Raw genomic sequence first — 12,648 nt, 5'->3', positions numbered from 1 at the left:
CAGCACAGCTTCCAGTGTCACCACTCCTCCCAGCTTGGTGTCACCAGCAAACTTGCTGACAGTCCCTCTATCCCCTCGGCCAAATAATTGATGAATATATTGAATGATACAGGCCCCAGCACTGACCCCTGAGGCACTGCACTGGGTACAGGCCTCAACTGGACTCTGCCCCATTGACCGTGACTCTCTGGCTTCTTCCCTTCAGCCAGTTCACACTCCACCTCACTACCTGATCATCCAGACCGCACTCCTTCCCATTTCTGTGAGGAATTGTTCCCAACAGCCAACCCGAGCCTGCCCCGGCACAGCTGGTGCCGTTTCCTCCCGTCCCCTCACTTGTCCCTCGGCAGCAGTCACCAACACCCTTCTCTCGGCACTCGGAGCTGCCACCCCCCGGCCCCGTGTCCCCCGCAGCCCCGGGGGAGGGCGGGCGGCGGGGCCCGGCTCGCTCCTACCCGTCCGCAGCAGGGCCCGCAGCTGATCCCGCACATGGCGCCGTGTCCGCGTCCGCAGGCAGGGCTGCTGCCGGCTCCGCCAGCCCCGCACTCCCGCTCTCTCTCTCTCGCACCGACCGCTCGCCCCGACGGCAACGGCGGCAACGGCTCCGGCGGCACCGCGGCGACCGGACGCGGCCTCGCGGCAGCACGTGCCGCCCGCAGCCGCCCAATCGCAGCTCGCCGCCGCTCCCGCGCGCGCCCCCTTGCCCCGCCCTCAGCCCGCCCGCAGCCCAAGCCCTTGCTCAGCCGGACAAAGCGCCTGAACAGCAGAGGGTTCAGACACACAGAGATATATATGTGTGTGTGTATATATAGAGGTTTGTCTGGGGCTGCTGCCTTCCGTGAGGAGGAACCTCGCAAAGCTGTGTAATGTTCTCCTTAGGAAGAAACACCCAACAGGATAACACAGATAACGCAAAACTGCAAAGTCCAAGCATAACTGGGAAAGGAAAAACGAAGTTCTTGTCATTTACAGTGATGTTTTCACTTTGCGGTTCAATCTATTCACTGTTCTACTAAAGGTTTTAAAGAGTAGGCAACTGAAATCAAGAACACGTTCTTCCCGCGCAAAGGGGGGTTCCGTCCCCAGAAATGAGAATTGTGGTTGTGAGAAATGCAGTTGTGATTCGTGCCGAGATGTTCAATGTTTACAGATATAACCAAATGAGGCACGGGCTCTGAACCTGGAAAAAGGAAAAGGTGCTAAAGTTCTGTGTAAATAGCTACGAAACTTGTTTATGAAGTTATATTGGTAGAGGGAACTCACATTTTAAGGGTTAACCAACCACATAATAAGGGCCTACTAACGAACTTTAAGCCACATAATGAATATCTAGTTTAGAGCTGTATGTGACCAATGGTATTAAGAAAAAACAGAACCCCATCGAATGCCGAGATAAGAAGTTTCACAGCACCAGCTGCAGCCTTGAGGAGACACCTTATCTGTGTGACACCTTTCTGTATTTCAGCACACTGCTCATTGTTCAAGGTGTGCGTGTTGGGGAGCGAATCCCCCGCGCACCCAGCGCTGTTTTGCTTGTGCTCTAGTGAACACGTGTTTAGGGAATGCAGTTAAGGAATTGGATTAAACGTTGTTTATCCATAGAAAAACCTTAAGTTATTTATTTCAATTATTCCCCCTTTTTCTTTTTATCCCATTGATTCGTGCTTTGGCTTCAAAGTTAGCCAGCACTGCCTAGCGGCAGCTAGGTCCGGTTTGGTGTTATCTTTTACAATCATTAATTTATACCCCGTTCCTTTTGTTGCCATTTCAGGATCTATAGGCATGGCTGAGATTTGCACGGCTTGGACTACTGAATGCATTAACCGAATAAAGCACGGGATCATACATGGCATGAACAGTAAACCCAGAAATGCACATACTGTCCTGAACCCCATTTCCTTCCACCGGGCTACAATTTCGAGACCAATATCCATGAGGTGGACCTGGCCACCCAGTGGGAGGAATAGAGGTATTTGATGAATTTGCCAGCAACACGAACTTACAAGAGGTTCGTCCAACGTGTTCAGTCATTTGAAACCCCCCACATATCCAGCACCAGGTGACATTTAATTCCCGGGCTATCTTTTCCATAAGATCTATAAATAGGTTTTTCCCTACTGTTGGTAATTGTAATCCCTTGTCCTTTTGCCTTATTTCTTCACACGAATCACTGCTTGTCTGTACCAATTTCTGTTGCTCTTGCTTTCTTTTTAATTCCTGAGGGCACTCTTAACTAGCTCCTCCTTATACTGACCTTGCCCTCCCCTCCATCTGAACAGCCCCCCATACGAGCTTGTGTAAAACAGACACTCTGTGCTCCCCCAGGGCAGGAGACAGAGCCCACACCGAGTCCACCTTTCCCTGGGTTACTTGCTACCCTTGGTTAATTTCTGCCCTTGGATTTCACACTTCTCCAATTCCGTTCTACCATAACCTCCAGAATTAATATGAGCGTGATAGTTTAGAACACATTGGGTTAGTCTCCCTATTCTCACAGGCTCGTAGCACTTGGTACAGGGACTGGCCAGGCTAAGGTGGGAACAATAAGTCACCGCCCCTAGCAAGAGGATCAGGTCCAGGTTTCGGCACCCTCTGCCTCTCTGGCCGACCAGGCTGCAGCCGGCAGCCGAGTTCCTCATCTTCCCGGCAGCACGGGCCGTGTCCCCGCCGTTCCTATTTCTGCCGATAGCGTGGACACTTTTGATCGTATCCCAGCTCTTGGCCTTCGCTTCCCAGGAACAACAGGAGCAACACGGAACTGGATTTCTCTTTCTGCACTCTGTTCTTCTCACCACTGGTGGACTCTCTGAATTCCCATTCACCCCTTCAGTAAATACCTCCCACCATTCTTCGCTATTCTCTTCTGTTCTTCCAGTGGCGACCAGAATCCTCCACTGAGCGCTGGTTTCCTTATCTTCTATTCTTAGACGTGTATTACACAGTCCTGTCGGTAAGTTCCCTTTGTGGATATGCTTATACCACAGTCCATTTACAACATAAACATCGAATATAAAGATAATTACATCTGCAACTCGGTTCAACACCTTTAACTATTAAACCATTCTCATTTTCATTTATACTGGTCATTCACATTAATACTACTAATAGTAGTTACATCACCGATCCTGTGTCAATTTCAATTTCAATTCCCCCAGTTCTTGCGTTACTTTCCAGGTTCTTTCTTCCTCCAGGGGTCCTTTAACTCCAGAGACGTGTGTCCATCCTTTCTCTGCACTCCCAACAGCTGTTTCTGCAGTTAACAGAACAAGAAAAGGCCCCTCCCATCCTGGGGTTGGAGTTTCTTCTTTCCAGGTTTTAATTAGTGTTCCCCCATATCTACCAAAAATTCTACTTGTTTTGTTCTCTGGGGTTTCTTCTTCCCAATGCCATGAGCACCACCCAGGCTGCTCACCTATAAAGACTAAAAGGTGATTGTGAAAAATATAGTTTCCCAGGTTGCACCCGGGTGACCCTCCGTGGTGTTTCACAGGCTTTCTTCACTCTGGAATGATGAACCCAGGCATGCTGTTCTCTAATATTGGTAGCAGTGAAGGATATCAGGAGGTCTTGAAACGGACCTTTCTGTTGTGGTTCCAAAGTTCTCTGCAAAAGACTTCACATACACATAAATAAAATGTGGCCCTCTATCAGAGGATAGAACAGCTGGAACTCCAAACCTTGGTGTTATTTCACGTATCACTGTTCTAGTCACCTCCTGAACTTCTGCTGTCCTGGTAGGGAATGCTTGTGGCCTTAATAGCCATGGTTGCCATTTTCTTAGGAACTTGAGCTGCTTCTGGTAGTTTCGATATTTCCTCCACACGTTTGATATATTTTTCTTGACAGTTCAAAAGTCCCTTTTCTCTCCAAATTGCTCTGTGCACATGCACAACCCTCACGGTTAGCTGCTTCTGCTTTCAGAGTTTTCAATAGAATGTCTTTTAGATCTGGTCCATTGGATGATGTTGCTTCGATGGTCTACAGGCAGTCACGATGAACTGGTTCTCCAAAGTTACCGCTGAGGAAAGAAGCCGGGTTGACAATGTTAGTGACGATAATTTCTACACCGTCTTGTTAGACACTGTGTGCGATACTAGCACAGTCATTTTCTGACGCATGGCGAATCTCTGGACCTCCTGTATATTCAGTACCACTGCAGCAACTGCCCGCAGGCATCCAGGCCACCCCTTTGCAGTTGGGTCTAACTGTTCGGAGAAACAGGCCACTGCTCGTCGACATGGGCCAAGATCCTGTGCCAATACACCCAAGGCTATTCCCTGCTTCTCGAGAAAGAATAGGAGAAATGGCAGCAGGCGCTGACATCGAAGCCCTTTTAAGTTCTTCAAAGGCTCGTGTGGCTTCCTTATTCCATTGCAGCTGTTTCTGGTCCATGGGGTCCAGGTCACGCACGTCTCCTTGGTTCTAGTAGCGTTTAAAATGTCATCCACATATTGTAGCATCTGTCCCTCATCAGACGGGGCTTCCCAGGATTCAAAACCTTTAGCAAGCTGATTTCCAAATATTGTCAGGCTATTTGTGAATCTTTGTGGCAACACCGTCCATGGGAGCTGGGTTTTACATTAATTTTTAGGGTTCTCTCACTCAAATGCACGTATTGTCTGGCTGGCTTCATGGAGAGGGAGGCAAAAGAAAGCATCTTTTAAATCTGAAACGATAAACCAAGTCAAATGAGGTGTTAATACTCTCAGAAGGGTGTATGGGTCTGCTACCACTGGGCAGAGGTCCTCAGCTATTTTGTTTGTAGCTCCTAAGTCCTGAACCACCCAACATGACCCATCTGGCTTGCGGACAGGCAACATAGGGGTGTTGTAATTGGACTCACCCTCCTTTAATAACCGTATTTAGTTCTGCTCTTCCCGCCGCAGCTGATCCAGGGGGAGCTGCCGGGCACAGGCTTGGGCTCCTCTGGCCCCTTCATTTAATTCCTGCCACTATAAACTTTATATGCAATTGCAGTTAGCTGAGCAATAGTTACGTCCCTCAGCTCCTACCTTTGGTAATTTCTTACAGGTGTCAATAAACAGCATATTAAGCATCAATCCCTTGCATTAGTTTTCGATCCAAATCAGTCAATCCACAGAACAACACCAGCTGCAATACAGCTAACTCAGAATTAAGAGTTATTAATTATTATTTATTAATTAATTAATTAAATCAATTAAAATTAACATTTAATAAGGCCGCCCTTTTTGCTTCTTCGTCTGCAAGGTCATTTCCCCTAATAATGGGATTCAGGCCTTTCTGGTGTCCCTTTACATGAACCACTGCTATTGCTCTAGGTTTTCTTATTTCTTGCAAGATTTGTGTGACCAATTCCTGATGTATTAAGTTTTTCCCTTGGGAATTTATCAACCCTCGTTCTTCCCAAATTTTACCAAATGTATGTACTACCCCAAATGCATACTTCGAATCTGTACATATAGTTCCACTACCCGTGCCGATCCATTGTAAGGCTCTTAAAACGGCATACAACTCACAGGCTTGTGCTGACCACCCAGGATTTAATGGCCCTGATTCTAAGACCTTATTAGTTTTTCCGTTTATTACCCCATATCCTGATTTACGTTTCCCTTCAATGACTCCAGAGGAGCCATCTACAAACAATTTTTCTCCTTCTGACAATTCCTCTTCTTCTAAGTCAGGTCTTATTTTTGTTTGCTCTTCCATTGTTTGCAAACAATCACGTGCTAATTGTTCGCTAGATTCCCCATATAATAACTATGTGGGGTTCTGCAAGGAAGTAATTTCTAGGGTTAATTTAGGGGATTCAATTAAAATACTTCCGTATTTTAACAACCTAGAATCTGTTATCCACTTATCAGATTTTTGTTGCAAAACCCCTCGTATATTATGTGGTGTCAAAACATGCAATTCTCCTCCAAATGTTATTTTCTGTGCTTCTTCTACTAGTAATGCAGCTGGTAAGTTTTTCCTGAGCCGTTCCAACCACTCTGTAGGTGTTTCATCTTTCTTTTGGTGTTCACTAAATACCTTGCCAATGTTCTGACCCCTTGGAACAGACTCTCTAATGCCTGGGACTAATATAGTCCGTAGGTCTTGCATATGGCCCCTATGTAATGGATCCTGATTGTTGCAGTCAGGTCTTTGCAGCGGCCATTTAGTGTCGGCTGCAGGACCTTGCTGATGCTGTTCATCCCAAATCCGCATACCGGCCCTACGGATCATTCCCCTCTCTTCTGCAGTGAACAATATTCCTATTATCGACTGCAGCTCGTCCCACGTGGATACATTGGGCCCCAAAAATTGCTCAACCCGCTCCGCTACTCCCAACGGGTCTTCTAGCAAACTCCCCATTTCCTTTTTAAAATCTCGAACATCCCCGGAATTAAGAGGTACCGCCACATATCCCATTCCCGCCTGAGGCCCTCCCATGGCGATCTCTCGCAGCGGATATAGCTGCCCTGGTGTTTGCTGTTGCTGTTGTCCAGTCTTGCTACGCGTGACAGGCCCCGTGGACTGGTTGTCATCCGAACCCTCTGGGTTCGGTGCCGAAGGGGGTGGGCTGGGACTGGGCTAGGAACTGGTACCGGGGTGGCGGTGGTGGTACATAAGGTGGGGGTGTCATCGGGATCTCTTCCTCATGCCGCTTATTTCTCTGGCGGCCATGTTTATCACCCCCCTTTTCTTTTAACGGGTGTAGATTAACCCTAGTCTCTGATCTTATCCATAATAATGCATATTCGCTTTCTTCTGAACTAAAAGGCTCCTCTGAATTAACATAAATGTTTAAAGCCTGACAGATCCAGTCCTCAAATGATCCGAAAACTGGCCAATATAGGTGGTCTCTACGGATCTCTTTACCACCCCAAACTTCCATACAATAATGTATCATTTTCGTTTTGCTTTCACCCCGCCTAGAGGGGTAATCATCCCAATACCTAATCATTAATCCTAACGGACTATCTGGAGGAATTGGGGAAGCCTTTCCTGCGGTTGCCCTCCCATGGGAACAGAATGCCTGCTTTTCCTCTGTCCCATCTTCTGAGATCCCCTCCGCTGTATCTCAGGAATCCCAGCCCCAACCCAGTGGAGAACCGGCCTACACTCACGCGTCCTGCGTCTTCACTCGGGTCTTCGTGCACAAAGTTTAAGGGGCTGCCGGCATTTACTTTGCTTATCGCAATTTAGAATGTTCGTCGGTGAAGGATCCGGTGACAAGAGTCCCACAAGGGCCGCTTAAAAAAAGAAGCGGGGCGCCTCCCTTAGAGGGGTTGCCACCGAATATCCTTCATCCGAGTCACGGCACCAAATTGTAATAAATTTTGACTCGAAATTAACTTGAATAACACAAATGTATTCCCGTGGATTTCAACGCAATAAGCAAAGACAGCGCTGGGCGGCCATGAGCTCGGCTTCTCCAATGGCGCACCGGAAAAACTTCTTCCCGCCTTTTTCCAGGGTCCCGGGTTCGTTGCTCAGAGTGCCAGGTCACTCGTTCTTTCTGCGGACGTGTCCTCTGTTGTCAGGCAGTTCATCTCCTCTCTTCTCACCCACCCCTGCCCCCTCCCACCTTTAGAGGACCCAACATTGAAGGCAATTGCAGAACAAAGGGCAGGGGCTTCCCATGTTGCACAATAACCCCTGAGCGTTTCCTATTAACAAGTGTTAATGAACAAACATCTCTAACACTTAGAATTCTTTATTACACAAACCAAACTGTTATAAATTGCATAACTAAAGTAAATTTGCTAATCAAACCGGGAGTATGTTAGTGGTTAACGATTTGCTGAGTTATGTAGCTGTTAAACCGCCATAGTTCCTCACATTCTGTTGTTGCGAGTTTTGGCGCGAAAATGTTGCAAGTTTTGGCGGGAAAGATGTGGTGTGCTCATGGGGAGGGGGATGTGCTTTGCTGTGCGAGGACAGCATAGCAACCCAGCTAACCAATCAGGAAGAAGATCGGGGTGTGTACTTACAGACGTATATAAACACTGTTTCTTCTGTAACCAGTTCCCGTGCCTCGGGTGGAGCAGCGACTGCCCGGCCGCCCGGCGCTGCTCTGATCATTTGGCTTTAATAGAAGTTATTCTCACTTTCCGGAGTCATATTTGACTATAACAAAACCAAACCAAACGAATACACAAACCAAACCAAAACAAATACACAAACCAAACCAAACGAATACACAAACCAGACCAAATGCCGACCCTGCAGAGGTTTCCCTCTGTCTGACGGACGGCACCTCGGCTGTACCTCGGGAGCTCCCTGCCCAACCCAGCGTGGCTTTCGCCGCGTCTGACCGGCAGGCTACCAAACCAAACCAAATATTAGCTACCTAAAACCCAGGACCCAAATAATAAAAGCACCTTCTTACCAATCACAGGTCCGTCGAGAGCAGCCGAGGGTCGGTCGCGTCCGATGCGCACCCCAAGAATACCGGGGTGCTAGCCGGAGCAGGATCGAGACGCGATCCACTCAGCGGTGCCCACGAGGTCCCTGCGTGGTCGCCAAGAATGTTAGCAAACGAAACACATAACCACGGACATAGTTATATGTGGTGCTTTTATTTCAGCGCTGGGAAACCAGGGGTTCACTATTCTACTAAAGGTTTTAAAGAATAGGCAACTGAAATCAAGAACGTGTTCTTCCCGCACAGAGGGGGGTTCCTTCCCCAGAAATGTGAATTGTGGTTAAACGCACTGGCTCATTTTTCAGTGTTTGTGCTCTTTTTTTCCCTCTTTCTATGGTCAGAGCAATTGCGCATCTGAGTGGAAACATGAGGCTGCTTCCCAGGGTGACCTTAAACACCCGTCAGTGCAGCAGGTGACCCCACGTGTGCCAACGCTCTGCGCTTTCAGCTCCTGGGCTGGTGTTGTCCGGGCTCTCCCTGCTCAGAACTCACGGTGTTTTGGAAAGGCAGGAGCCCGTGCAAACCCTTCTGCGCTGTCCTGCTCTGTTCCCCTTTCCTGTGCAGCGGGCTCGTGGCTCCGCTCGGGCAGGGCCGTCCCTGCGGAGCCTCTGGCGGGTGTTGCACCCGCAGCCCCAACGCGGAGCCGCCTCGTGTGGGGTCACGCGTGAGGCTGTAGCTCTGGAGAACGAGACGCTGTCAGCAGAGCTGAACAGGGACGTTCGCTCGGCTGCTTCAGGAGTTGTTGTGTTCTCCTTGCGGTGTGGGGTTTGTCCTCTGCTCTGGAGCACGAGAGCGAAGCCCCCGGAGCCGCGGCTGGTGGGGACCCCGCAGTGAGGGGTGACAGACCCGGAGCCAGGAGCAGTTTCCCCAGGGCGAGCAGCAAGTCGAGCTGCTCACACAAGGTCACAGGCAGGGCTGGTGCACATCACCGGTTCCAAGGCTGTCCCCAGCCCCTGACAGCTCTCTCTGTGCTGTTGTGCCCTCGGTACTCAATGTGGAATTCCCGGTGCGCAAATAGGTTGTGTGGATCTGAGGGAAATGGATTAAGGTTGTGTTGGTGTGTGTTGTCCCCTGGGTAGTTTCAGTACAACCGGAAAGCAAGAGGCAGCTTAAATTCGGGGTCGGCTTTTTGCCGGGAGCAACAAACGCCGTGATGGAGACAATGGGGAAAAGGTGGAAACTCTCAGAGCACGGGGAAGTCTCAGAGAGGAAAAGAGATGAACGCAGACACTGGGGAGGGGGAAAGTTGACATGTTTATTATAGGAACAGTAAAGGTTACGTAGAGATTGAATGTCACATAAAGATCAAATATTTAAATACATTAACTCCAGACACAAATTAGTGGTAGAGAGTTTATCTATTTATTATAGACACATTAAATATTATACAAAGCTCAAACATTATACAAAGACCAAACATTAAAATACACTAACTCCAGACAAGAATTGGTGGGAAAACGTTCAATTATTTATTATACAAATGTTTAATATTAAATAAAGATTAAATAGAATACAAAATCAAACATTAAAACAGACTAACTCCAGACAAAAAGTAGTGGTGAAAAGTTAATCTATTTATTATAGAAACATTAAATACTATATAAAGATTAAACATCATATAAAGATCAAATATTATCTAGAGGTCAATCACTAAAATATACTAACTCCAGACAAGAATTGGTGGGAAAAAGTTCAAGTATTTATTATATAAATATGAAATAAAGATGATGTATTATATAAAGCCATAATATTAATGTCTATTTACTACAGACAAAAATTAGTGGAAAAAAATTTACGTATTTATTATAGAAATGTTACATATATATAAAGACTAAATATCACATAAGGATCAAATATTAAAATATTTTAACGCCAGACAGGAATTGGTGGGAAAAGACGTTCACATATTTATTATATAAAGAAAGTTTATGTATTATATAACAGCTCAAATCTTAAACTATATTAACTCAAGAGGAGAATTAGAGGAAAAAAGTTCCGTATTTATTACAGAGATGTTCCATCTGTGTAAAGATTAAATATTACATAGGGATCAAATACTAAAATATTTTAACGCCAGATAAGAAGAGGTGGAAAAAGTTCAAGTATTTATTAGATAAATATTATAAAGATAAAAATTATATTGATATTTACTATATAACTATAAATATATAAAATATAAATATATACATGCTGTATTATATAAAGCTCAATTATTAATATCTGTTAACTCCAGAAAAAAAGGGTGGAAAAAAGTGTATCTATTTATTTTATACGTATATATAAATATTATATGAAGCTCAAACACTATATACAGATCAAACATGAAAATTGGTAGAAAAAAGTCGATATATTTATCATATAAATATTAAATATTCTACAAAGATCAAATATTATATAAAGATGAAATAATGTATCAACTCCAGACAAAAGTTATTGGATAAGGTCTATGTACATATTAAATAAATATTAAATATTAGCACATTAAATAAAAAGAGTAAATAAATATTAGATATTAGTACATTAAATAAAACTGTTAAATATATTAAATATTAGCACATTAAATAAAAACATTAAATATTAAATATTTGTACATTAACGAAAATATTAAAATTATTAAATATTATTAAATTAAATAAAAATATTAAATATTAGTACATTAAAAATATCAAATAAATATTAAATATTAGTACATGAAAAATGTTAAATAAAGCTCAAATATTATATACAGATACAACGTTTAAATATATTAACTCCAATTAGAAATTAGTGGAAAAAAGGTTATGTACTTATTCTATAAACATTAAATATTATACAAAGCTCAAATATTCTGTAAAGCTAAGCTATTGAAATATAGTAACTCCAAGCAGAAATTAGTGGAAAAAAGGTTATATACTAATGAATGTTTCTATGCAAGTATGTAAAGATTAAATATGATAAAAACATCAAGTATTAAAATACATGAACTGCAGACAAGAACTGGAAAAAAGGTAATAGACTTGTTATATAAATATTAAATATTATACAAAGCTCAAACATTAGATACAGGTCACATATTCAAATATATCAACTCCCGACTAAACCTGGGGAAAAAAAGTTTCCATACTTATAATATAAGCAGTAAATCCTATAGAAGGCTCAACCATTAAAATCCATGGGGCGCAGGCTCCTCCTGTGCTGCAGCTTTTCTCCTCAGGATGAAATGGAAGTTGGCCTGGGTGTTCATGGCGTAGAACACGTTCGCCTTGGGTGGGATCGCCAGCTCTGCAAGAGAGGGAGCAGAGCCAGCGTGAGTTGGCGCACCACTCAGCCTTAGGGGTTTATTCTCACCGGCAGCTGTGACAACGTGTCCGTGGCGTTCCTGACGTCGCTTCGCGTGTCACTCTTGCCGTCAAAATGCAGCAGCACCGGTCAAGCAGCAGCAGCAGAGTTCTGCTTCCCCACCTTTGTCCTCGGAGATGATCTGTACCAGCTCGTAATCCTCGGCCGAGCCACACTGCAGGCTGTGCTTCTCCAGGGCTCTCTGGATGACAGCAGGAGCCTTCTCTTGGTTAGTCAGCTGCAGACAGAGAGTGGCAAGGACTCGGTTGGGAACTGCGTCCTAGATTCGGCCAGATACTAAAACATGCTCTTTGGGACACCTGGTGGCTGATTTACTGCAAGACAACAGACGCTGCTCTAGAAACGCAGCAGCAAATCACAGCCTCTGCTCTCCAGAGCACCCACTTGCAGAGGTGAGACCTTGTTCTCAGCAGCCGTCGAATCCACAGCAATAGCTGCCCCAGCTGCTGTTTGCTCACATCCATTAATCCACAGTCTCCGGTGCTAAACACTTTCTGGATGTCCTGCAAAGATTCGGGGCCTTGTAGCTGGGTTTGCTGGGGAAGGGGCACCTTGTGCCACAGTCACACACCCCAGTGCTGAACTGGACACGCAACAGCCGGCGCTGGCAGAAGAGCAGGGGCAGCAAAGCCGGCACTTGCTCAGAGTGCTGCACTTGGCATTGTTGATCAAAGACAAGCTTCAATTTCTAGAGCAGAAACCTTGAGAGATGCTCTTTGCAAACCTCTCATTCATCCCCTGCTCCACAGGTTTTGATTTCTAACATCTGTCATTTTCCTTGTCAAGGAGGTTTGATCAGCAAATAGGTGTTTCCAAAACTAAAAGCACCATTCAAGGCACCTGGGGTGAAAACATCACCCACAGAACAGCGTTTTGCTGTTCCCACCACTCACCAGGATGCTCCTGTAGATGTTGCC

This window comes from Columba livia, chromosome 8 (genome assembly GCF_036013475.1).
Source record: "Columba livia isolate bColLiv1 breed racing homer chromosome 8, bColLiv1.pat.W.v2, whole genome shotgun sequence".
Classification (NCBI taxonomy): Eukaryota; Metazoa; Chordata; class Aves; order Columbiformes; family Columbidae; genus Columba; species Columba livia.
Note: the sequence above shows the minus strand (reverse complement) of the source record.